Genomic DNA, 26,093 nt, shown 5'->3' with positions numbered 1-26,093 from the left:
TTATAAAACCTTTTGTACCAATGTTGTCTTCCTATGTCAGAGACTCTATGGATTTTATTGAATCACTATTTTGTGTTGATTTTGCTATAGATGATGTGCTCTTGGCCACCTTTGATGTTCAGAGTTTATATACAAATATTCCTCACATTGATGGTTTAGGTGCTTTAGAACAATTCCTAACAAAAAGACCTGCAGATGAAAAACCCATCACAGCATATTTATTGGACTTGGCGAACATTGTCTTAACTAAGAACTTTTTTCGTTTTCAGGACGATTTTTATTTACAAATCAAAGGTACTGCAATGGGTAGTAAAATGGCACCAAACTATGCTTGCTTGTATATGGGAATTTTTGAAAATGATTTTATTTTGAATGAGTCAAATTTCTTTTTTCCTAAGATTTTGTTCTACAAACGGTATATTGATGACATCTTTATGATTACCAAGGCTACACCTGCAGAGATGATGTTATTTCTAAATTATCTTAATTCAAGGAATGAGCATGTGAATTTTACTATGGAATATGACTCTGTTAGCATCAGTTTTCTTGATGTTAGAGTATACAAATGTGACGGCAAACTTCATACCGATCTATATCGTAAACCTACGGATCGAAATACCATTTTGAGAGGGGATAGTTTCCATCCTAGACCTTTAGTTAAGAGTTTGCCTCTCAGTCAGTTTAAACGTGTGCGTAGAGTGTGCAGCACGGATGAATCTTACACTTACCAATCTAATCAGTTAACTAAAAGATTTCTGAATCGTGGTTACCGTATGGAATGGATAGAAAATGCCAAACAGAAGTTGAATGATACATCTCAAATGCAGTGTTTACAAAACAAAAGTAACAACAAAACGCAGGCCTTCAATGCTCCCATTTGCACAACGAAGTACTCATCTTTGGGTGCGGAGTTTCGTAGAATTAAAAAAAAAACACTGGCATATTATTTCTAGTGATCCTATTTTGTCTGGCGTTTTTAAAAACAGTCCTAAATTAGTTTTTAAACGTCAAAATAACCTCCGTGATTGGTTGGTAAAATCTGAATATCCTGCACGCATGAAAGGTATTCCATCTCTCCCTCCAGGTAACTACAGGTGTGGCAATTGTGCTCAGTGCGCTTTCACACACAAATGTAATTCTTTTAGTCATCCACGCACTGGTCGCGACATTCCGATACGGGGCACTATCACATGTGCTTCAACCCATGTTATTTATTTAATTCGCTGCCCGTGTGGTCTTGCCTACGTGGGTAAAACATCCAGACAATTACGTATTCGTATTTGTGAACATCGCAGCAACATTAGGACCGGTGATATGCGTAGTCCCATTGCGTCTCATTTTAGGCAAATGGGTCATAATGTCAGTGTGTTAAAGTACATCGGTATAGAAAAGGTAACTAAACCATCAAGAGGTGGTGACTATGAGAAGAAATTATTACAGAGAGAATGTTTTTGGATTTATTCTCTAAATACTTTGTCACCATTAGGGTTGAATGAGGATTTTGATATCAAGCCATTTCTATAATAATTTTTAAATGTTTGTCTTTTTCTAGTTATTTGATGCTGTATTTTGAGTGTTTGTCATATGATTTTCAAGTTATATGATGCTGTTTTTTGAGTGTTTGTCATATGATTTGTTTCTGTCACATGATTTGTTTCTGTCACATGACTTCTAAGTGAGGAAGTCTAATTAAGGTGAGCACCTGTTATGTATTTAAAGGTGTTCCTCACTTATTGAGATTGTGCCTGATGAAGACCTGAGGGTCGAAACGTTGCCTTTTAATTAATTAAATAAACTTTTGTATGGAGCAGTATTTTTCAGTGTGCAGACTGCATTTTTGTATTTATTGATTGCATATCCAGTTGTCTTGCACCTGGCCCAAATTTGGGTTCATGTGATGTGCACACCACTTCTGTGTGTTCTGATTCGAACGTTATGCATTCAACATATTTTCTACTTCTTTTTAAAATCCCAAATAATGAAAAATCAGCATGTAAACATTACATTTATCCTATCCTATTTAGAGTATTTTTTCTTCAGCTTTCATGCTGGTGCATTAACAAATATATGTATAATATTTAGAAATTATATCCAGATATTAATTTGTAATAATGAAATGCAGACACATAATTAACTTAATCATGTGAACATAGGTTCGTGATAAAATGTTAACATTGGCCAAAGTACCGATAAGAATACCGTTAAAGCACCGGACCGTTAAGCAGTACCGGTAAGAGTAGTAATACCGTTAAAACCTTATCGTACCCATCCCTACTCCTTAGCTCCTTGTCCTAGGAGACGTAACGTGTTTAAAAACCGGTTCGTAAAGATTTACTAGCTATCGACATTTCGACAAAGAAAGTTTAACGTTCGGCGCTCACCGACAGATCCTTGTGGGAGTGGGCGAAGTGTGGCCGGATGTATTTGACCGACCGGCCACACAACGGGCCCGGGCGGAAAGGCTCTGTGACCTTCCTCAGGGAAAAGCTGACCCAAAGGTGCCGTTCCCTGAGGTTAAGGATGCCATGCGACACCTGGAGGTGTTGCCTCATGTTCACACGGGTCTTGTGGCAAAAGGGGCACTTCACTGGAGACATGTTTCTGAAATGACACAAAAGAAAGAGGACATGAATAACAAATAAGACTTTTCATTTTTGGGTGAACTAACCCTTTAAAGTCAAATCGCATGGCCTACCTGTCCTGTTTGCTTCAAAACAATTAAAACACGAGTCAAAGACAGTAAACTGTAATGTCATGTGACCTATAGAGCTAAACGTATGCATAATGCAACCAGCACCAAGATATTACAGCATATTGACGAGAATAGCACAGGTCAGAGGTTACAGTAGCATTACTAGGCCTGCTTTTTGCATTAAAACAATTTAAACACGAGTCTCAGACAGTAAACTTTAATGAAAGTGACATTGATAGAGCTAAACGTGTGCATAATGCAACCAGCACCAAGATATTACAGCATATTGATGAGAAAAGCACAGGTCAGAGGTTACAGTAGCATTACAAGGCCTGCTTTTTGCATTAAAACAATGTAAACACGAGTCTCAGACAGTAAACTTTAATGAAAGTGACATTGGTAAAGCTAAACGTGTTCGGAATGCAACAAGCACCAATATATTACTGTTTTTTCAATAAGACAAGCATAGGTCAGAGGTTAAATAAATCAACGCATGTTTAATGCAATTGGTAGGCCCTGGTATTAAAAGGTGCGTCACAGACGCTGGACTGTGACTTTACGTGACGTTAATACAGATAATTACTTAATAAATCACAATCTATGCATTAACGAGACATGTCGGCGCTCGTATTACAACTTTGTACATATCCAATAAAAAAAAAATCTATTGACACTTTCACTTGTTAAAAGTTTCAAATCATCAAATCAAAGCAGAATTAAACTTACTCATTAAATCGATCATTTGTTGAACTACAACGAAATCTACCGATATCACAGGTGTTTGACGCTTACGTGGGTGGCGATGGAGGTCCGCATGTCCATGAAGGTTGGCTTCCCCGGCAGGCCTATCGACACCGAAGCCCCCTGAAATTAATTATTCAGATTCTTGCAGGGGTTGGGTGTCGATGTGTAAAAGAACAACCAGCCGGTCGTGCAGTGCCAGGAACCGCCGAAACCAGGAGTACTCCTCGGCGGTCAGGGACATCTGCGCAGGGCCGAACGCCCAGTTCGTCTTGTGGAGACAGATCTGCAAAAACACAGAGAAAAGAGAGAGAGTGAGGTCGTGCCAGGCGCGATGTTTTCCGATCTACGCCGAGGGGAAAACGCTCACGTTGATGAGGAACGCCCCCGTGCTCGTCGACTTGACGGCCCCCCCACCTCCCGGATTGTGAGGTTCTGGAAGATGGAGGCGAAGTAGGCCGTCAAGTAGCCGTAGAGGGCGAACTGCGTCTTCTGCGCGTGGTCCTTCTCAAGCTGGTCTGTGGATACAAGAGCACACTTGAGTAAAACAGACACACGAAACCGGACACAATGCGAAACCAACAGCGACTTCGACTTACCCAGGACCTCCGGAATGCGTTTTTTGGCCTCGGAGAAGCATTTACGGAGCACCGCCTTGGGCATAACAAGACCCTCTTTGGCCTGTTTCACCCCAATTTGGTGCATCACCACGCCTCTCCGGAGGCCCTTGAGCAAGGCCCTGATCTCCTGCCTGATCCCCAGCATGGATCTCTTTGACAGGCGGGAGGTCGGCGGAGGGGTCTCGTACACGTAGTCCAGGAACTGGGCCACATTGTTCAGGTAGTGATTTAGCGTGGTCTCTGACACACACAAAGAGAAACGAGAGTTAATAGCGCCCCGGGGGGTTGGGGGGATGGTGGGTGTAAAGGGCCTAGGAGCTACCTCTGGAAGCGAGTCTCCAGTGGCCTCCGGTGGTCCCTCCTCCCGGTCCGGAGACACTGGAGCCTCCAGAGCGTTCATCAGCTTGGTTGTCACCCTCCGGAGCTCCTGCAATGTCCTCGCCGTCTGCCGACGCAGTAACTTCTTGTACCTTTTAGTGAGATCCGCCAGGGCAGAAGTTAGGGTGTCGACCTGGTCGTTCAGCTCGGTGTTGGTCACCCTGAGCCTGTCACGAGTCCTCGCACATGCGATGGCGGCGGCCGAGGTGCCTTCCCCCGGCCTGCTCTCTTTCCTCCCGCAGGTCAAGGGAAGACACCATCGGCACCGCCAGATTGGTCCCTCTCAATGCCAACAGCTCTTGCATCACTTTTTGCTCTGAGTGGGCAAAAAGGTGCCGGTCCATCCTGGACACCTTCTGGCAACCCGGCCCGGGGCAACGTCCCTGACGGACGTTGACCCGGCCGGATTCGAGCACCAAAAGGAGGCTTCTCTCCTCCAGGTTCCCCACACCATGTAACACCTTTAGGTGCTGGCTCAGCTGAGCATACTCCCGATCGCACAATGGGCATTTTGAATACATAAACTATAGAAAGGTAGCATATAGAGAAAATAGAAGAATGGGGAGGTCACTTGAGCTAAGCTTATATACTCCTTGCAAAGGGGGCGGAGCACTGGGTCATCGATATAGACTGGAAACTCAAATGTGTCACTTTTCTATCTATTCTCCAGCCTTTCTTAGATAGAAAAGTGAAACGGATTGACTTTTGATTGACCCGAAAGTCAATCGTTTCACTTTTCCTGCCATTTCAGACCCTGGATGTAATGAGCTGCCCAACTCGACTTAGACGTCTCCTGGGGTGCAGCGCCTTGGAGAAAATAAAAAAAAAGATTTCGGCCCAGGAAAGTCGTAGAGGTGGGGTTGGTGTCGTCGGAAAGGTCTCGTCGCCCCCTTCAAAACGATCTGAGTCCCCAAGTCTCTAGGCCCTCCCCTTCCAAAGATATAACGAATATTCAAATGCACCTAGCTCCGCCCCCGAACGTCGGCCAGACTCAAAGCGGGCGCCGTTCGAAAGGTCTCTCCGTCCCCTTTTCAACGCAACCTTGCGTTCAGGAGATATAACGAATTTATCCTCACATTCAAATGCACCTAGCTCCGCCCCAGAGAGGGACACACCCTCGACTTTGGGTTCGTTGGAAAGGCCTAGTCCAGGGCTTGAGTCTCTACGACCTTCCCATGCTGAGAAAAAGAGCCCCAAACTTTGGAGCCCTTCTCCGGCGAAAACAATTGAGGCCAAACAGTTAAAGACCCCTTATAATGCAATTTAAGAAAAAAAAAACCATTTTGGCCCAGGAATGTCGCAGAGACGTGGGGTGGGGTCGTGGGGGTGGTGTCGTCGCCCTCTTCACAACGACCCAACCCCCAAGTCTCTAGGACCTCCCCTTCAAAAAATGTAACTCATTTTTTCTCATATTCAGATGCCCATAGCTCCACCCACAAGAGAAACACGCCCTCGAGTCCAGGTCGAGGGCTTTCCAAAGAACCCTCGGTCGAGTCTCTGCAAACTTCCTGGGCCGAGTAAACGAGCTCTAAAAAACAAGCCTTTTTCACAAATTTTCAAAATTTAAAAACTATATCTCGACAAGGGAACGTCGTAGAGACTCGAGGCTGGTGTTGTTCGAAAGGTCTCTCCGAGCCCTTTAAAACGCAGGAGATATACGAAATTTGCCCATTTTTTCAAATGCTCCTAGAGGCCCTCGAACTCGGGTTCCTTCGAAAGGTCTACTCAGGGGCTTTCCAACGAATCCTAAATAGTGTCTACGACCTTCTCGGGGCGAGAAATAGAGCCCTGAAAATCAGCATTTTTTCCCATTTTCACACACAAAAGATATTGAGGTCAATCTTCAAGAAAGCCTTTTTTGAACATTTCAGCCAAAAAAAATAAAATCTATCTCAGCCAATGAGTGTCATAGATAAATGCGTGTAAGCATTATTAAGCAGGCAATTTGTTTTTACAGATGTAACAAGTGCAACTTATCAACCTACTCCACCTTTCTCAGCTCCAGTGGGCATCACTCAGGCAGACCATCACAGCTGGAGTGTTGATCCACCTAACACTCGATGTAAAAAGCATCAACTTAATAGGAAAGAGTAAACAAAAACATTTTATTCACTGCATTTTGCACATTCTAATACGACACAATATGTCTGTTCAACCCATAGAACGCCCTTTATCTGTTCTAAGTCCCTTGGGGAACCAACAAGAAAGAACACCAAGTAAGTTACCTAAACCAGTGGTTCTCAAACTTTTTCTGCGTGCGGCCGCCCTTGTGACCAGTATGTTCCTTCGCGGCCCCCCAAAGAAAATTTATGACAAAAAACTGTTCTAAAATTTAACATTTGAATTAAACAAAAAATATTAAGTTATACAAAGTAGTGCTGTTGGTTAGTAGCTTTATTTTTTCAGGTATAATTACACAGAATTCATGGTAAATTAATGTATTTTATAAAATGTCATAAAACTGGGCCCCCCCTGGCACTATCTCGCGGCCCCCAGTTTGACAACCACTGACCTAAACCCAAGTTGTTTTGTTTACTGTGTTTTTCAAGCCATCATAATAAGCTTACTTTAAGTTTTAGCTTTCAAACTCCATTTCAGCTTTGCATATCTTAAGCAAATCAAATTAGGGCAAAACATATATATGGGTGGGACAATTTTTTAAAAAATGTCAGCGTTACATTTCACCCTAAATAAAATGTCATGTTCTTAAGATCCACCAGAGAAGATGCACATGATAATACATCTAACAATAAAAACCTTACAAATATATACTTGCAGGTACTTCTGGCATGAGTACTTCTTGACTTCACTGGTCCAGTCTCTATTGGGAAACAGGCGCGTTGTACCCCAAATGCAAATGGATGTAGAAGAGGAAGGTGGTGTCTTTCCTTTAGCATCCATTGCAGACCTAGACAGGCTAGAACAAAACCTAGCAGACAAAGGGTTTATGCAGAGAATGGTAAGAATTTTTGGAATCATTAAACCTACAACGGTTTTTGAATTTGAGACATCTGTTAAGATGTAATTATGCTTTCTGAATTACTCCTTTCTTTACTAGGATCTTTTCTTTGATTGTAGGGGGATACACCCACATTTCTAAGAACTTTCTCAATTTTGTCACTAGCAGGAATTCTTTGCGCTAAGATTTTTTATGAATACGGGCCCAGGACTCAAATGTAGATTTTAACAATGCTGAATTTAAAGACTTAAAGTGCTTTGCGCTTGAACCAGCAATAAGATCAGTTCTTATAAATTCACAAAATTGCTTTGGATCAAATAGAAGCATCCTTCATGAAGAGTTTTACAAAATCTTAACTTAAGTCATTACTTTAAACAATGCAGGTCAATCTTAATGCTAACATATTACTTCAAACTTTACCTGTTGAAGGTGAGCAGACTATCAATCAGCGGTGGGCCAAATATGAAGAAGACAGTATGGAGAATTTGCTCCAAGGTGTTCACCAGTAATGTTGCCCGGCAACTGAATTGGTGTGGTAGGGGAGACAAAAGAGGAATCCGTAAGACAAATATTGGTGCCCTCTTAATAGGTAAGTTCAAATGTTAAAATGTTGATTCACATGTAGATAAAATAGCAGGGCAGTCATTCTATGAAAACCAGCCATTTTGTTGCACGTTTTGCCACTCAACCGGGCGAGCTCTCGCGTGGTCACGTGGTAAAGTGAAGTCAATGCATACCCTCTGGCTTCACCTCACGCTGTTTAGCGTTCTATGCGCAATCGAGTAATTTATATAAATCAATGATACCCTCTGAATTGCGCGCAAACAGTATGCCGAGCAAGGAGACGCGGATCCTTTTGTTTCAACACCGTCTGAAGTTTTTTTTTAAGGCGGAGTAATCAATAGTGTATTTGCATTTTGCGCGGGAGTAGAAGATCGGATTCATAGCAGTTTTCCCAAGTCGCATTTATGTAGCCAAATGTCAATGGATGGAATACATAAAGTGACCACGTGTATAAAAGGCTATTAGTTGGGCGCGATTAACACTTTTCATGTGACAGCACAATTGAACACGCCAAGAACGTACCATTGACGCTCTCTATCCACAAAATAAAACAGGTGTTAGAACCACTAAAATGACACGACAACAGATTACATATTAAACGTTAAACAATTTTCCATTGTATGTGCAAGCATGCGACTTGTAATGGAGTGGGTGAGGTGCAGTTCACGTGCGGAGCGAGAGTGGGGGAGGATCACACGAAACCAATATAGAAGGTAGCATCTAATCCCGCATATTGTAGGTGGAAAATACCGATATATCACAAAAAACTTGCTGTACAAACAAGTCATAACCTTGTTAAGAACTACTGGATGTTTAAATCGCCAGGTAAACATTTCAGAAATCCCGTTGCCCAACTACAGAAACTTAGCAAATACTCGCCAACTAGACAGCAAACAGGCCATTATGATATCCCCCCAAAAATATTTTCAAGTTATTAACCGATCCCATGCCAATACATAAGTACGGTAGTATTAAAATATACTTCAAAAAAACTTCCAATGCAGCTCACCTTTTGGCCCACATGTCTTCTTCGCATTTCTGCATCCAGCCTCGTGCTACGTTCTTCTTCTACTGTTTTTTGGGGAATAGCAAATCAATTTCGGTTGCACTACCGCCACCTACTGATTAGTTACTAATTTTACCCTCACCATTTAGAAAACACCAAATCCTACAAATAAACTGGTGCAGTGTATGATAATCGAAAAAATATTTTAGGCTGTTTTTAAATAATAAAGTACATGATGCCCTCTTAAACACACACACAAATTAGGGCTGTCAAAAAATAAATCACAATTAAGCGCATACAAAATTAAAGTTTGTTTTTGCATAATATGTGTTCAACAGCCCAAAGTCAATTATTCCCCGCTTATACTACGCTTACTACACCTCAAGACAACGATCAGATGATATATTTAAAGGGATTCGTCCGTTTTTTTGTACTTAAATCGTTATTGTATATAAAAATATTAAAATATAATATTTAAAATATATAATTTTAAAGCTGACAATGGATAGCATTCTAATGTAGTTATTAATGAAGTTATAAGAGAGAGAGAGAGAGAGAGAGAGAGAGGGAGAGAGAATGATTGAATTTTTAACAAAAATTTGAATGTTATACCCATGGTATGTATTGTTAGTTAAATCTACCAACACTTCTAACCATCAGTGATGTTATTAGTCAAAAGTGTGTTTGTAACAAACTTTTTTTGTAATAATAACGTGTATTAACAAACACCATCACCAATAGCACACACTACATAATAAAAATAAAGAGTAAAACTACCCAAATAAAGGAAACACTCGTTTTGTCATCTGCAGGATGATAAAACATGTTCAATAAAACATCAGAATCTTGTGAATTCTCAAAAACGAACAGTGGAGAATTGATAGAAATAAAGTCAAATTTTCAGGTTTGTCTAGTCAGTATGGTCCTAATGCTTATGAAATAGTTTTAGAGAATGTACATTTTAACAATTATCCAGCGAGAGCAAGCGAGGGAAGGAGAATGAAGTTCACATCACTTGATTCCAATTATAGAGCAAAATAGGGAAAGACAGAGAGAGTGTAACATCAACATACATTTGCAGGCACAAACAGTTAAGGTGGAACTTGTAAATGTGTGTGTGTATATATATATATATATATATATATATATATATATATATATATATATATATATATATATATATATATTAGGGGTGGAACGGTACACAGAAGTCCCGGTTCGGTTCGTACCTCGGTTCAGGCGCCACGGTTCGATTCACTTTCGGTACAATGGAGGGAAAAGCAAAACAAAAATGAAGAAGGCATTAAGCTAATCTTAAAAACATAGGTGTCCTTCCTTATCAGTGTTATTTTGAGATGTCATGAATATGCACTGAAATGCATTTAACATACTATCTCGTATTTCAAAAATGTATACCTCTTTAAGTAATCTTGTACTCATCTTTCATACAAATATGGGTTCAAATGTATTACAAGTGTTACCTAAATACATTTTAAAATTACATTTTGGCCTTATTTCCTATTAATGTACTAAAGAACAAAAAAATAGGCTTGTAGGATGAATTAATAGGTGTGTACGACTTCACGAGGCGCTGTAAGAAACGACAAGTGGATGACGTCAAAGTAACGCAAGAGCGATTTGAAATCAGCCTCCTCCGCAAGATTTCTCGCGGTACTCTGACGCTGATGGCGCTGCTGAAAGTTGAGCACGCATAAAAAACTGAAAGCAGCTGAACTCGACAGAACTGCCCTGCGTATGCCTGTTGTATATAGCAGGACAATTTATCTCCTACTTCTCAGCGTGAGAAATACAAAGTGTGGCGTTTGAACTGACTGAAATGTGTGTTTGTCAAGGTGAATGCGTGAGACTTGAGAGCCCTGTAATAGATGTATTTCCACTCACATACCTAACAACGCCGACGCACTGTCCTCGTCTTTTCCACCACTCTCTCGCCTGTACTACTGTAACTGACTGGAAAACTGAAGTTTTGCCAAACTTGCGATCTTAAAGAGGCTGGCGGAACGTCTAGCTCTTGTGGAACACCACTTGCCATACTCGCTGTCGGCTGCTCACTCACTGACTGGACCGGCGTCGACCTGACAAAAAAACTGCAGAGTGCCAGAGAATGTAGACGGGCTCTGATAGAGCGCATACATAGGCGGAGCTCGGCTGCATCGGCGCCAATCAGAGCTTCAGAGCTAAAGCGGGGCAACAGATTAGCTGTCCATAAAGAACCCGCGTATCTAACAGTAGTTCCGCATTACATTAATTATTTTGCACGCAAGTTTTTTTATTTTCATACCGTGTATTCTCCTTTTAAATTCATGCACCGAACCGCGACCCCCGTACCGATTCGAAACGAATACATGTATTGTTCCACCCCTAATATATATATACAGTTGTGTTCAAAATTATTCAACCCCCCCAATGCTGTTAAGGGTTTTAGGGAAATTAGTGTACATTTGTAATTGTATTCAGAATGAAATCCTACAATGACTTCTTAAAGAACCATATGCAACTAAAATGGCATCAATTGGTTTTGTAATATAGTAGTAAATGTTTCTTTTGTGAATTCTTCATTGACACAATTATTCAACCCCTTAAAGAACTACCACTCTGAAGAACAGAGGTTCATTGAAGTGTTTTCAATCAGGTATTGAAAACACCTGTGGATGTCAGGGAACAGCAATAAAGCCCAATAAGCACCAATTAGGCAGCTTTAAAATGACTGTGATACTCAACTCCTTCTAAACATTTACTGGTGTGGTTACAAACATGGTGAAGTCAAAAGAATGGTCCAGAAAGACAAGAGAAGAGGTGATTAATCTTCACAGGAAGGGCAATGGCTATAAGAAGATTGCAAAGATGTTAAACATACCAAGAGACACCATAGGAAGCATCATTCGCAAATTCAAGGCAAAGGGCACTGTTGAAACGCTTCCTGCTCGTGGCAGAAAAAAGATGCTAACTGCGACTGCTGTGCGCTATCTGAAGCGTAGAGTGGAAAAAAGTCCCCGTGTGACTGCTGAGGAACTGAGAAAAGATTTGTCAGATGTGGGTACTGAAGTTTCTGCTCAGACAATACGCCGCACCCTGCGTACTGAAGGCCTCCATGCCAGTACTCCCAGGCGCACCCCCTTGCTGTCTCCAAAGAATAAAAAGAGTCGACTGCAGTATGCCAAAAGTCATGTGGACAAACCACAGAAGTTTTGGGATAGTGTTCTGTGGAAAATTAGAACTGTTTGGGCCCATGGATCAACGCTATGTTTGGAGGAGGAAAAACAAGGCCTATGAAGAAAAGAACACCTTGCCTACTGTGAAGCATGGTGGGGGGGTCAATCATGCTTTGGGGCTGTTTTGCTTCTGCAGGTACAGGGAAACTTCAGCGTGTGCAAGGTACCATGAATTCTCTTCAGTACCAGGAGATATTGGATGACAATGTGTTGCAGTCCGTCACAAACCTGAGGCTTGGGAGACGTTGGACCTTTCAACAGGACAATGATCCCAAGCATACCTCCAAATCCACTAGAGCAGGGGTCTTCAACGTTTTTTGGGTCGCGGACCCCTTAGATGAAAGAGGCATGGAGCAGGGACCCCCTAATACTAAATGTGTAAAACAGAGATATTTAAGTAAGCAGTAAGGTACGAGAGGCTACCTTTTCGTATTAGGCACAATGCAAAGTGGAGTAAAGTACAACTGATGACCAATCATAATCAAGGACTGGAACTGTTTTATATATAGAAAAAAACATATTGTCACACAGCCATGATACTATATTAACATGCATAATTTTTTTGTTAAAGTAGAGTTTGTTTTTATATTAATATAATAATAATAATAATAATAATAATAAAATAATATTATTTTAAGGTATTTGCAGTGTAATATATTTTCATTTTACTGTGAATTAGACAAGGGCTTTCAGTTTATAAAGATGACTGATCATGGTGAATGGCACAAAGACTCTATTCTGCTGGTGATAGACGTTGTGCTACTTTATAATTTTGAGGTCTGTTGCCTTTCTCGTGTATCGTCATTGTCACGAGTTTGAATAACGCAGGTTTATTTTCTGCATAGCTTCATATCAGACTCAGGAGAACAACATGCAACGAGTCCGCGCGCATCTCTTTGGGGCAACTTTTTGAGAGGCAGATTTCAACCCGACTATAAATCTTGCACAAAGCACCATCACGGCGCGCGTTTCATTCATTTTTAAATGCTAGCGATAGTTTTGTCACAGTTTAACATGCAGACACGGTGTGGTGTAATTGGCCTGTTGAATTAGCGCTTTAAATCTGAACCGCGTGAAACAGCCGTCCAAGTTCAGAAATATAGAAGAGACGCAATGATTCTAAAATGACATTCCGAAAGAAAGACACACATAAGATTTACCTGTTTTATGATGACATTTCTGTCGCTACTGCTGCTTCCTGAGTGTACATTTATAATCTTCAGATATTTTATTTTGGTCCGCTGGCTAAACTGAAGTTACTGAACGCGCGCCTTCAAACCTATGCGGCCACGCACGTGCACAACTTAAAGGGGACATGTAACGTTTTGTACATGTATTTTAAATTTTTAACCAAAAAATAGCTTGTAGTTAAACATCATTTGGCGGACCCCCTGCAGTTCCGTCACGGACCCCCTGGGGGCCGCGGACCCCCGGTTGAAGACCCATGCAATAGAGCATGGTTGCAGAAAAAAGGCTGGAACATTTTGAAGTGGCCATCGCAGTCACCAGACTTAAATCCGATTGAGAACCTCTGGTGGAACTTAAAGAAAGCAGTTGCAGTGCGCAAGCCTAAGAATGTGACTGAACTGGAGGCTTTTGCCCATGATGAATGGGCGAAGATACCCGTAGATCGCTGCAAGACACTTGTGTCAAGCTATGCTTCACGTTTAAAAGCTGTTTTAACTATAAAAGGATGTTGTACTAAGTACTAAGATTGAATGTCATTTGGGGGTTGAATAAAACTGATAATGATGTGAGCACAGAAAAGACATTTGTGGTTATTTCATTATAAATGTTATGTTATATTTGTCTGACCTACACATGCCTCTTTGATGTAATTGTAAGCAGGATGACTGAATGATCAAAATCAATGTCAAACCGGCCAAAACAATCAATTTCAGTTGGGGTTGAATAATTTTGAACACAACTGTATATATATATATATATATATATATATATATATATATATATATATATATATATGGATTACTTTTGAATTGACAAAACCAAAATAATATATCACCCACTACCAACCCATATATACTTTTGGGTGAGTTTTATGCTTGTATTACTTTGCATGATTTATTTAGAAGTATATTTGGTGTTAATTTTAATGTAATTGGTGTGATTAATAGGTACTTTTTTCTGATTTAATTATTTTAATTGTTTCTTTTAACATACAGCCTCAGCTATGAGGAATCCGATCCTTTTGTCCCCAACTGAAGCGGACGCAGAAAAAATCATCAAAGATTTCCTACGCTTGGCCCCAGGGAGGGTGTAATTGTTGTTTTATATGTTTTGAAGTCATGTTTGTTATGACAAAAGTGTAGTGTTGTTTACATTTAATATTATATTTAATATGGTGTTCAAGTTAAAATAGTTTCTTTACCTATTATTAAAATAGGCAAATGCATGTATTATTTTAAGTTTCTTTACCTATTATTAAAATAGGCAAATGCATGTATTATTTTAAGTTAAGAGTAGTGTGGTTTACTTCCTGATGAACATGTTCTGTAATTGTAACATGCATATGGAAATATTTTGTGCAATAATTTGTAGATAGACAGTGCAACATTGTTTTATAAAAATAATTGTGTTAATGGGAGAGGAAAATTAAAATACAATGATGCCTGCAGTGCAATCAGACATCTCACAGGCATATAAACGTCTTATTGACATCTTTAAAAAGATCAGCTTGGCATTGTTCTAAATAACTAACAACACCATCATAAAAAAGCACACAATGTGTTTAAAGAGCGTTTCAGTAGCTAAATGTATAAGTCAAAGCCTGCAGTGCATCCCTCTAAACGCTCTATAAAGCGGACACCTGTTTGCTGTCCAACTAAACTAAAACAATGTTAATTACATAAACATTGAATATCTTTAGTAAGGGAGGCCTTTGTGTGCATAACAAAGGCAACTTACTTGATCCAGCATTCCCAGCTCTTGTGAGCATCCTTCATGCAGATTCTTATGCAAATGGTTTACATGCTGATCCACCTAACATGCAAGGTAAAAGAGCACTTAATTAGCATAATGAGGAAGGAAATAGAAACATGATATTCATGGTATTTAAAACAACACAACACTTGGCAATACTAAATTTTCTGTTCAATCCATAAAGCACTTATTTTGAGTCTCCCCAGAGTGACCACCAAGGACAAATACGGCGTAAGTTACCTACAAATTAATATTTTAGGTTTACTTAAAAATCAATATGCTGCATATTCATGGCAACATACAGATCAGCATGTTATGCTCAAATATGACAGCGTGTCAATAAGGTTTAATCTTGTGCTAGTTGTAATATGCATGGTTAGTCATTTTTGAGCAATGTTTGTAGCCAAACTGACAAGAAGCGTCATTGACTTCCATAGTGGTCTTTTAACCTATTATGGAACTCAATGGGGCCTCTGATCGGTTTGGTTACAAACATTACAAAATATATTCCTTCATTTTCATCAGAACAAAAACATTTATACACATGAAAGCGAGTGAATTACAGAATTTTAATTTGTGTGAACTATCCCTTTAAGAACTTTTACTTTTACTTTTACCCCTAATTTTAGTTCTGACATGTTAAAGTTGTGTTCACACACCCATTGCTAGTCTAAGAAACTTGACCTCCACAGGGGTTAGATGTTTATGATTTGTGATTGTCATGTTATGCAGCATTTTTGCATTTAAGGTTCAGGAAAAAATGTGTTGCTGGAATCAAGACTAGTTTCGTTAGGACTCAGCATTAATTTTTAGTGTGTCAACTTGTAACAAGTGCAACTCACCTGCTTCATCTTTTTCAGCTCCAGTGGGTGTCTCTAAAGCAGATCCAGATGCAGGTGGTTGGAGTGTTGATCCACCTCCAACAAAGAGCATTAATTAGCACATTGGGGGAGCAAACAGGAACAATTTAAAATTTTCATAACATTATCACAAACAACATAACACTAGATATTACATTGTTATATTACATGTTAATTTTTGATTCAGAGAACACTTTCTGTCTCGAGACCCTCAGCTGATAATTCAGAAACATTACAGGAAGTAAACAAAAACTCACATTAGTTTTTATAATAACATAGCTGAATATATAGCTGAACACTGGACATTTAAGATTTGTTAGTCTTTTAGTTGGTTAAAACCAAAACTACCCCAAAAAATCCTTTAAAATCAGCACCACTAGTTAATTTGGACTCTAAAACATTTGCCGCATAAACCTTAAGCCTCATTCAGACACCCAGCGACTTTCTCGCTGTGTGTACCTTGTCTCTTTTAATAAACGTTTCTAAATCTGTTTGTAATAAATAAATGAGTACTGTCTATTGCTGTAACTGACGAGAGAACAATGACACGAATTCCACAGCTTTTTTTTTTTTAACCTTTATTTAACCAGGTAAAATCAGTTGAGAACAAGTTCTCATTTACAACTGCGACCTGGCCAAGATAAGGCAGAAACAGTGCGACACAACAGAGTTACACATGAGAAAAATTAATATCCAGTCAAGTAAAAAAAAAAAAAACAGATGTACAACAGGTGTAGTGCTACATACAATATAATTAATTCAAAATAAACATTACGTTTACTCTAAAATAGACCTTAAGAAATTTATAAATGTATAAAACTTATATTTAAACACTTTTTAAAATACTATAGATCATAACTGGACTGTTAACATGAGCAAGAATCAGTAAGCAGTTTTAAAAGCTGATGCTTAAAACTACCGAGGGAAATCAGTTCGTCTAATTTTAAAGATTTTTGCAATTCATTCCAGTCGTTAGCTGCAGAGAAGTGGAAAGAAAGGCGGCCGAAAGCGGACTTGGCTTTGGGAACGATCAGAGAAATGTACCTACAAGTACGCGTGTTATGAATTGGAGTTGCTACCATGACCAATGAGTTAAGATATGAGGGGGATAAGCCTAGTAAAGACTTATAAATAACTAGTAACCAATGAATTCAACGGCGAGTATGTAATGAAGGCCAACCAATTAAAGGATAAAGATCGCAGTGATGAGTAGTATACGGGGCTTTAGTGACAAAACGAATAGCACTATGATAAATTACATCTAGTTTATTTAGTAAAACTTTTGGGGCTATTCTACAGTGGATATAAAAAGTCTACACACCCCTGTTAAAATTGCAGGTTTTTGTGATTTAAAAAATGAAAACAAGATGAATCATTTTGGAACCTGTTCCAACTTAATCCCGTACTTCCAACCTATATATTAAAGCTAATAACAATAAGAAAACTTTGGTGGTAAAAAAATGGCAAGTAAAGTTGTACAACAACCAGGTTGCGTAGGTGTGCACACCCTTAAACTAAAACTTAGTTTAAGCACCTTTAGATTCTATCACAGCATTCAATCTTAATCAGAATGTGTCAATCAATTTCACACTTTTGAATTTGCAATATTTTGCCATTTCTCCTTTCAAAAGCATTTTAAATCTGTCAAATTGGTTGGGTGTCTCCTGTGCACAGCCCTCTTCAGATCACCCCATAGATTTTGGATGGGATTTAGATCCGGACTCTTGCTGGGCCATTCCAAAACCTTGATCTTGTTTTGGTGAAGTAATTCCTTTGTTGATTAGATGTGTGCTTTCTGTCATTGTCATGCTGTGATGTGAAATTTCTCTTCATTTTAAGTGTTTTGGCAGAAGCCTTTAGGTTTTGGGCCAAAATTGACAGGTATTTGGAGCTATTCATTATTCTATCCACCCTGATTAAAACCCCAGTTCTAGTTGAAGAAAAGCAGCCACAAAGTATGATGCTGTCACCTTCATGCTTTACTCTGGGCATGGTGTTCATTTGGTGATGTGATGTGGGTTTTATTGCACCAAATATATATTTTGGTATAACGGCCCAAGTTCAACTTTGGTCTCAATTGACTATAGTACATTATTCCACATGGATTTGGGATATAGAAATATTAGTTTTTACAAACTTTAGATGGACTTAATGATATTTTTGATTAAAAATGCTAATAGCCCAAACATGAAGAATTCAGGAGATTTTTGTCACATGTAGGGAGCATAAAGTACTTGCCAGATATTGTTACAATTCTTTTAATGTTGCTGTAGGCCTCTCGGCAGCCTTCCTTACCATTTTTTTCCCTGGTTTTCTCATAAATTTTAGGTGGATGCCTGGTCTTAGTAATGTCAATGTTGTGCCATATTTTCTCCACTTGTGGATTATTGTTTTTACAGTATTCCATGGTACAACCCCAAAACAGAAAAAGTTGGGACACTGTAGAAATTGTGAGTAAAAAAAGGAATGGAATAATTTACAAATCTCATAAACTTGTATTTTATTCACAGTAGAATATAGATAACATATCAAATGTTGAAAGTAAGATATTTTGAAATGTCATGCCAAATATTGGCTCATTTTGGATTTCATGAGAGCTACACATTCCAAAAAAAAGTTGGGACAGGTAGCAATAAGAGGCCAGAAAAATTAAATGTACATATAAGGAACAGCTGGAAGAGGGCCAATGTTTAGGAATAGGAATGTTGTCCCATTCTTGTCTAATACAGACTTCTAGTTGCTCAACTGTCTTAGGTCTTCTTTGTCGCATGTTCCTCTCTATGATGCACCAAATGTTTTCTATGGGTGAAAGATCTGGACTGCAGGCTGGCCACTTCAGTACTCAGATCCTTCTTTTACGCAGTCTTGATGTTGTAATTGATGCAGTATGTGGTCTGGCATTGTCATGTTGGAAAATGCAAGGTCTTCCCTGAAAGAGACGACGTCTGAATGGGATCATATGTATCTAGAACTTGGATAAACCTTTCAGCATTGATGGTGCCTTTCCAGATGTGTAAGCTGCCCATGACACACGCATTCATACAGCCCCAAACCATCAGAGATGCAGGCTTCTGAACTGAGCGCTAATAACAACTTGGGTTGTCATTGTCCTCTTTAGTCCAGATGAAACGGCATCCCAGTTTTTCAAAAAGAACTTCAAATTTTGATCCGTTGGACCACAGAACAGTTTTCCACTTTGCCAAAGTCCATTTTAAATGAGCCTTGCCCAGGGAAAATGCCTGTGCTTCTGGATCATGTTTAGATATGACTTCTTTTTTGACCTACAGAGTTTTAGCTGGCAACAGCGAATGACACGGTGGATTGTGTTCACTGACAATGTTTTCTGGAAGTATTCCAGAGCCCATGTTGTGATTTCCATTACACTAGCATTCCTGTATGTGATGCAGTGCTGTCTTAGGGCCCGAAGATCACAGGCATCCAGTATGGTTTTCCGGTCTTGACCTTTACGCACAGAGATTGTTCCAGATTCTCTGAATCTTTGAATGGTATTATGCACTGTAGATGATGATAACTTCAATCTCTTTGCAATTTTTCTCTGAGAAACTCAAAAAACTATTTTTCCCTGCAGCATTGGGGGAATTGGTGATTCTCTGCCCATCTTGACTTCTGACAGATACTGCCACTCTGAGAGGCTCTTTTTATATCCAATCATGTTGCAAATTGACCTAATAAGTTGAAAATTGGTCTTTCAACTGTTCCTTATATGTACATTTAAATTTTCTGCCCTCTTATTGCTACCTGTCCCAACTTTTTTTGGAATGTGTAGCTCTCATGAAATCCAAAATGAGCCAATATTTGGCATGACATTTCAAAATATCTTACTTTCAACATTTGATATGTTATCTATATTCTACTGTGAATAAAATATAAGTTTATGAGATTTGTAAATTATTCCATTCCTTTTTTACTCACAATTTCTACAGTGTCCCAACTTTTTCTGTTTTGGGGTTGTATATTCAGTGTCTTGGAAATGTTTTTAACCCTCTGTTGATTGATATTTTTCAACAATGGGATCATGTACCTGCTGAGTAAGCTCTACACAGACAATGGCTTTTTCAGTGGGATGATACACAAAAAAAATCCTTTAGGACCAGGCACACTTCATTAATAGTTAAAAAGTTATTTTAATTGATGACAGGTATGTACTACTTCATATTTAACTTAAGTCTAAATGTGATTGGTTGCTTTTGAACACTGCCACAATCACTATTGTAAAAGGGTGTGCACACTTATGCAACCTGGTTATTGTACAACTTTACTTGCCATTTTTTCACCACAAAATTATTCTTAATGTTAATTACTTTTATATATAGGTTTTAAGTAGGGAATGAAGTTGGAACAGGTTCCAAAATGATTCATCTTTGTTTCATTTTATAAATCACAAAAACATGCAATTTAAACAGGGGTGTGTAGACTTTTTATATCCACTGTATATACAACATCGCCAAAATAGGTATAATGGTAAGCTTTACAAGAGCATATTTGGCCGCATAAGTAAAAGAAGCTTTATTACGATATAAAAAACCAATTCTAGATTTAATTTTTGACTGTAGATAGTTAATATGAGTCTGAAAATTAAGTTTACAATCTAACCAAACACCTAAATATTTATAAGAGTCCACTAATTCTAATTTAGTCCCGTCAAGAGTAGTAACAGTAATCGGATAAGCTGTGGGCAGTGAACGATTAAAAAGCATGCATTTAGTCTTTTTCGGATTTAAAAGCAATTGGAGGTCAAGAAAAGCGTGTTGTAAGGCATTAAAACTAGATTGAAGGTTACTTAACACAGAATCTAAAGATGGTCCGGATGTATATAAGATGGTGTCATCTGCATACAAATGAATTAACGAATCACCAGCAGCACTAGCAATCTCATTAATATAAATAGAAAAAAGGGTTGGCCCAAGAATTGAACCCTGAGGCACTCCCATTGAGACTGTCAGGGGTCTGGACAGCATGTCCTTAGATTTTACACACTGGACTCTATCTAAAAAATAATTTTTGAACCAAGCAATGCATTCTCTTGAAAAACCAATGCTATTGAGTCTGTCCATAAGAACACAATGATTTACGGAATCAAAAGCCTTGGCAAAATCAATAAAGACAGCTGCACAATAACATTTGCTATCAATTGAGGTTATAATATCGTTAAGTACCTTTAGCGTAGCAGAAGTACTTATTGGTAGTTGCTCCCGAAATTCGCTCATCATTTGCGTAAAGTTAAACTTTTTTAACTTTCTCGCGTTGCTGGACACTTTCGCTCTGAGTGCCGGAATTTGCTAAGCTTTGATTGAAATGAACAAGATTGTTTCGCTCTGCTACTCCTGGTCGCTGGATGTCTGAATGGGACATTAGAGCTTGTTTCTTGCTAAATGTAACAAATTGTCACATTGTGTGCTCATGATGATGTTATGTCTGGTTTTCTGTCAGGGTTGGACATGGAAGAGAGAGATGGGATAAAGACTAACAGGCAAGTTTAGTGAATTGTATAAACACAAGGTAGCTGATACCATGGGAAGCAGATCTCTGATGGAGAGCGCAGGTGAATATCATCACATATTTCTTTACTGTCACTGTAAATAACGTAAGTAACTTTCATCTACAAAAGAAAATGAATACAGGATCGAGTAGATGGGAATCCAGATGGAGTGGAAGAGAAATTGCTAATGAGTTAAGAGTTGCTGAGGAACAAGTGGTGATGATTAGTAATCAGGCGAGAGTGAACATTAAAGGCCGAGTCCACAATGTTCGAAAAACCGTCAGAAAACTATCATAGGCTATCTCTGGACGCAAGACCGGGAAAACGGCCGTCTTTGAACCTCTCTTATTATACGACAGGACAGGGGTGTCCAAAGTCGGTCCTGGAGGGCCAGAGTTTAGCTAAAACTTCTCTCACCACACCTGCCTCAAAGTATCTAGTCTGCCTATTAAGACCTTGATTAGCTGGATCAGGTGTGCTTGTTTAGGGTTGGAATAAAACTCTGCAGAGACACCAGCCCTCCAGGAGCAGGATTGGACATCCCTGACATAGGACCACCGATGAAAAGCCACGATAACAGAAATCGCAACGATTGTTTCACAATGGCAATCTTTCGTCTGGGACAGCCAATAATCATGCAGTGTATCCCGGGCTTAAGGGGAACTGGGTTGAGAACCTGGTGTGACAAGTGAAAATTACCTGATCAACAATTCCAGCTCCAGTGGGCATCCTTCATTCTGACCCTCATGCAGATGCTTTGAGTGTTGATCCACGTAAAATGCTAGGCATTTAAAAGCAACAAAACATTTAGTAATATAAAATGTTCTGTTTAATCCATAAAGGACTCATAAGCAAGCACTCAATAAGTAAGTTACCTAAAAAACATGAATAACATTCATTTATAAAAACTTTTACGAAAAACCTAAATCAACAACTAGCACGAAGTGTCAAACAGATGCAGGTTTGATGATCCAATCAGCATTCAAAACTCCACAATAAAATGTATACTTACATGTACATCTGGTATAAGACAGACAAATTCAGTTATTAAAAAAAATATATAAATTCAGTTATGAGTACTGTACCCAATTAATGTGCACACTTGTTGACTTCGATTTGATTTTCAGTTTAAAAATATAAAAATCATGCACTTAATAGTAAGGGCATTTAAAAAGCTACTCTACTAATTGAATTATCTTTGCTATTGCATCTACAGAAAATGCAGTCCTAATGATCCTAGGGCGAAAGCAAATAAAGACAAACCACCTGACTTCAGTGGCCCAGTCTCTTCAGGGAAGCAGCCACTTGTTACCACAAATGCGGATGGAGAGAGGAAGAAAATGGTGACTTTCCTCCAACCTTTACTGAAAATCTAGACAGGCTGGAGACAAAGGTTAACAAACTGAGTGTTTTTAACTGTCAACCCTACTTATTACTAAGGGATGTAAACATAAAATGCATTACAAATTATTATTTATGTTTAAATTAGGGCTGTCAATAGATTTAAAAAATTAATCTAGATTAATCGCATGATTTCATGAGTTAACTGCGATTAATCGCAAATTAATCGCAAATTTTTATCCATTCTAAATTTACCCTAATTTAACACTTTTCAGGTTTTTAATATTCTAATCATATATACATATATAGATGCTTTATGCAAATGTATGTTAACAACAGCCTGTTTACATTTTAACAGAATCACCAGCCATTGTTTTGTATATTAATTTTCCTTTCAGAAGATTTTTCTTTCTCCATTTTTGTTTGCTGCTGCATCATTTGTGACCTGTGCTGGCAAGTTGAGTCGGAATTAGCAAATTTAAAAAAAATAGTTGTTCATATTTTGACATTCTCTATTAAAACATAGAACAATGCATGATTTGTTGAAATATAACAAAATATGACAGAACTACACGTGTTTGAAGTTGAAAGAGTCAAATTACCACAAAAATTTCCACATCCATACATTATATTACCACATCAATACCTTAAAATCACTGGTAAAACTAATAGATTTAGCACACACAAAGCAAAAACATCATCAATGTATGTTCAACTTTTTTTCCTTTTGTTTGATTGACATTGAGACAGACTGCTTAAAATCTAAGTGATCTAATATAATGTTACACATCAGATAGTTTTACCCAACAGTTAACCAAACATTTACTTAAAACATAACAGATTATAGAGCCTACCTGCGTGAATTCTTATCAAAACAGATATTTGTAAAACTGTAATTTTGTGTAGATGTCTATATATCGGGTTGTGTGCACGCGCTTCAGATATCAGTCAGTCAGCGTGAGGGGATCGCTTTTGAGTCTTGTCGCTCTTAATAACTCTTTAACATTAATCAGGTAACTAACTTTATCTCTCTTAATGTCTCTTTTAACATCAAGCAAGTCCTGCAGTCTATTTTCTAAGTCATGCATAAAAGCGAAACCAAAATGAATTGAGACGCATTTTTGTATTAGACTAAGCATTAGGAGGACGGTAACGTTACACCTCTCAGACGTATAAATAAAGATCATATCAGATATCCAACGAGCATTTAGAGCATTGGATTTGGTAGACGATTTGCTTAATGTTCTTATTTCTATGAAAACCTTTTACTCATTTAGAGAGAGTCACATTTGTCTGCGTCTCTGTTCATTCAACTATGGGCTGGACCAAGGGTCAAACAGAAATTGCGCGTTGCGTTAATCTCCGTTAAAAAAATTAGTGGCGTTAAAATGAATTTGCGTTAACGCGTTATTAACGCATTAATTTTGACAGCCCTAGTTTAAATATTACTTTACATTTATATTTTTAAGGTGAACAAATAATCCATCAGTAGTGGACCAAACATGAAGAAAACAAGAAGCAAGAAGCAAGCAAGTAAGGAATCCAAATAAACAAATATCAGTATTTGTAGATTCAAATGTTGTAAGTTACACTATGTGACCCTGCTTGTGAAAACAAGGTTATACAGTCAAAAATCTAATTCTGAGATAAGCATCAAAGTTTGATTTCCCCTATTAATGTCATTATGTTTTGAGCTTTGACATGGTTTCACTAAGCCAATATTTCACTGAATGTTCTTTACATTATGTTGGATGAATTTATGTAAAATCGGTAAATTACAAAAAGACTTAAGCTGGGTTTTCACAGGCGCACACACACACATGCACATGCATGGCCTTATCATTACAGCATAATCAGATACAACTGAGTATCGTTTACAAAGAGGATGTAATACAAATAGCAACCATAATACCGAAGACAAACAGTTTTAATTAAGCGATTATATTTTAGAAACGTACCCAAGACTCGGTTAAATGAACGATCAAGCCAAATTAACCACAGACAGTGGACATATCTAACTAGCTTCAGTAGCTAATCACATAATTGCCAGTTATCAATGCAATTTCTAGTTATTATTTAACTGATCCCGCACCAAATAGTTTACTATTTAAATTAATGATTATACCTTAAGCAAATGTTCCTGAAATCATGTTCATCAATGACGCTCTTCTTGGCATTGCTCATATGGTGTTGTTAGCAATAGCATACTTTTTTGCATACTGGCATGAACTTGACGCAAAGACGCACTTATCAGGGACTACACATAAACTTCCGGAATACTTTTATCCTTGTTCGACAATCCATTTCATAAACTTTATTATTTTATACTTTTTATTTATCATTGTAATTATAGTTATTATAATTTTAAATTGGTTATGTCGTTAACAATTTTTGTAATGGTTTCTTTTAGAATGCACCTTCAGCTATACAGAATCTCGTCCTTCTGTCTTCTGCAGCAGACGCGGAAAAATCAGTTCAAGATTTCTTACTTGGCCTCAGAAAGTGGTTGATTTTAAATATGTTGTGGCTTTGTTGTTTATTGTGGATATGTTGGATTTACCGTATATATATGCTTATTTGTAAAGTGTATTATTATTTTGTGTTATGTGTTTATATGTTTTACATACTCTCGTGTAACGTGATGCAATACATTTTTTCTTTGTTTAATTTTTAATAAATGTATTTCATAAAATCAACAACTCTCTGTTTTATCATAAGTTGAAAATAGTGTTTAAATTCTTATCGATGACATTGGTAATAGCATGCTGAATGTGTGAGAGTGAGAACATCTGGGAAAGAGCGGCTTACCGTCTTTCTAAGCTCTTCTAAAGATCTGTGAAAGAGCGGCTTGCCGTTCTAACATCTTGTAAAGATCTGTGAAAGAGCGGCTCACCATCGTTCTAAATAACATACATCTTGTAAAGATCTGCTGGGTGTCTTGCAAACAGCTGGGTCGGACGTCTCGGCGACGCCTTCCAGATGAGCAAACGCCCTAAATAATACGTCTTCCAGACGAAAAACAAGACATCGCGCAGACATCTCCGCGACGTACGTGTGCTATCTGGGTGGTGATCCTGGATTATTGTTGTTCAAATTTATTACTCTTCAAAACATCACACTCTTACTTGGTCTGGACAAACAAACTCAGCATCACAAGACAGGTTTAAGACTCCAGCTTCATCATTTGACCACTGTTTGTGATTAAACTGGTTTGCAGTGACATTAATTTCTTAATTTATACCAGGAGTGCAAAATAATT

General features: G+C 38.4%; 2 long non-coding RNA genes across 2 annotated transcripts; one reads left to right on the top strand and one right to left on the bottom strand.

Moving 5' to 3' along the window:
• Nucleotides 1-7,237: 7,237 nt before the first annotated feature.
• On the top strand, nucleotides 7,238-14,622 carry LOC129445978 (uncharacterized). The gene is made up of 3 exons (XR_008644978.2): nucleotides 7,238-7,390; nucleotides 7,820-7,979; nucleotides 14,377-14,622. It is a non-coding gene; the product is annotated as an uncharacterized lncRNA (long non-coding RNA).
• Nucleotides 7,246-25,485, bottom strand: LOC129445979 (uncharacterized). The gene is made up of 7 exons (XR_008644979.2): nucleotides 24,960-25,485; nucleotides 22,760-22,874; nucleotides 22,193-22,274; nucleotides 15,976-16,050; nucleotides 15,119-15,193; nucleotides 7,811-7,912; nucleotides 7,246-7,360 (listed from the first exon to the last, which is right to left on the bottom strand). It is a non-coding gene; the product is annotated as an uncharacterized lncRNA (long non-coding RNA).
• Nucleotides 25,486-26,093: the final 608 nt, after the last annotated feature.

This window comes from Misgurnus anguillicaudatus, chromosome 12 (genome assembly GCF_027580225.2).
Source record: "Misgurnus anguillicaudatus chromosome 12, ASM2758022v2, whole genome shotgun sequence".
Taxonomy (NCBI): domain Eukaryota; kingdom Metazoa; phylum Chordata; class Actinopteri; order Cypriniformes; family Cobitidae; genus Misgurnus; species Misgurnus anguillicaudatus.
This window is presented reverse-complemented; position numbering and strand designations above follow the sequence as displayed.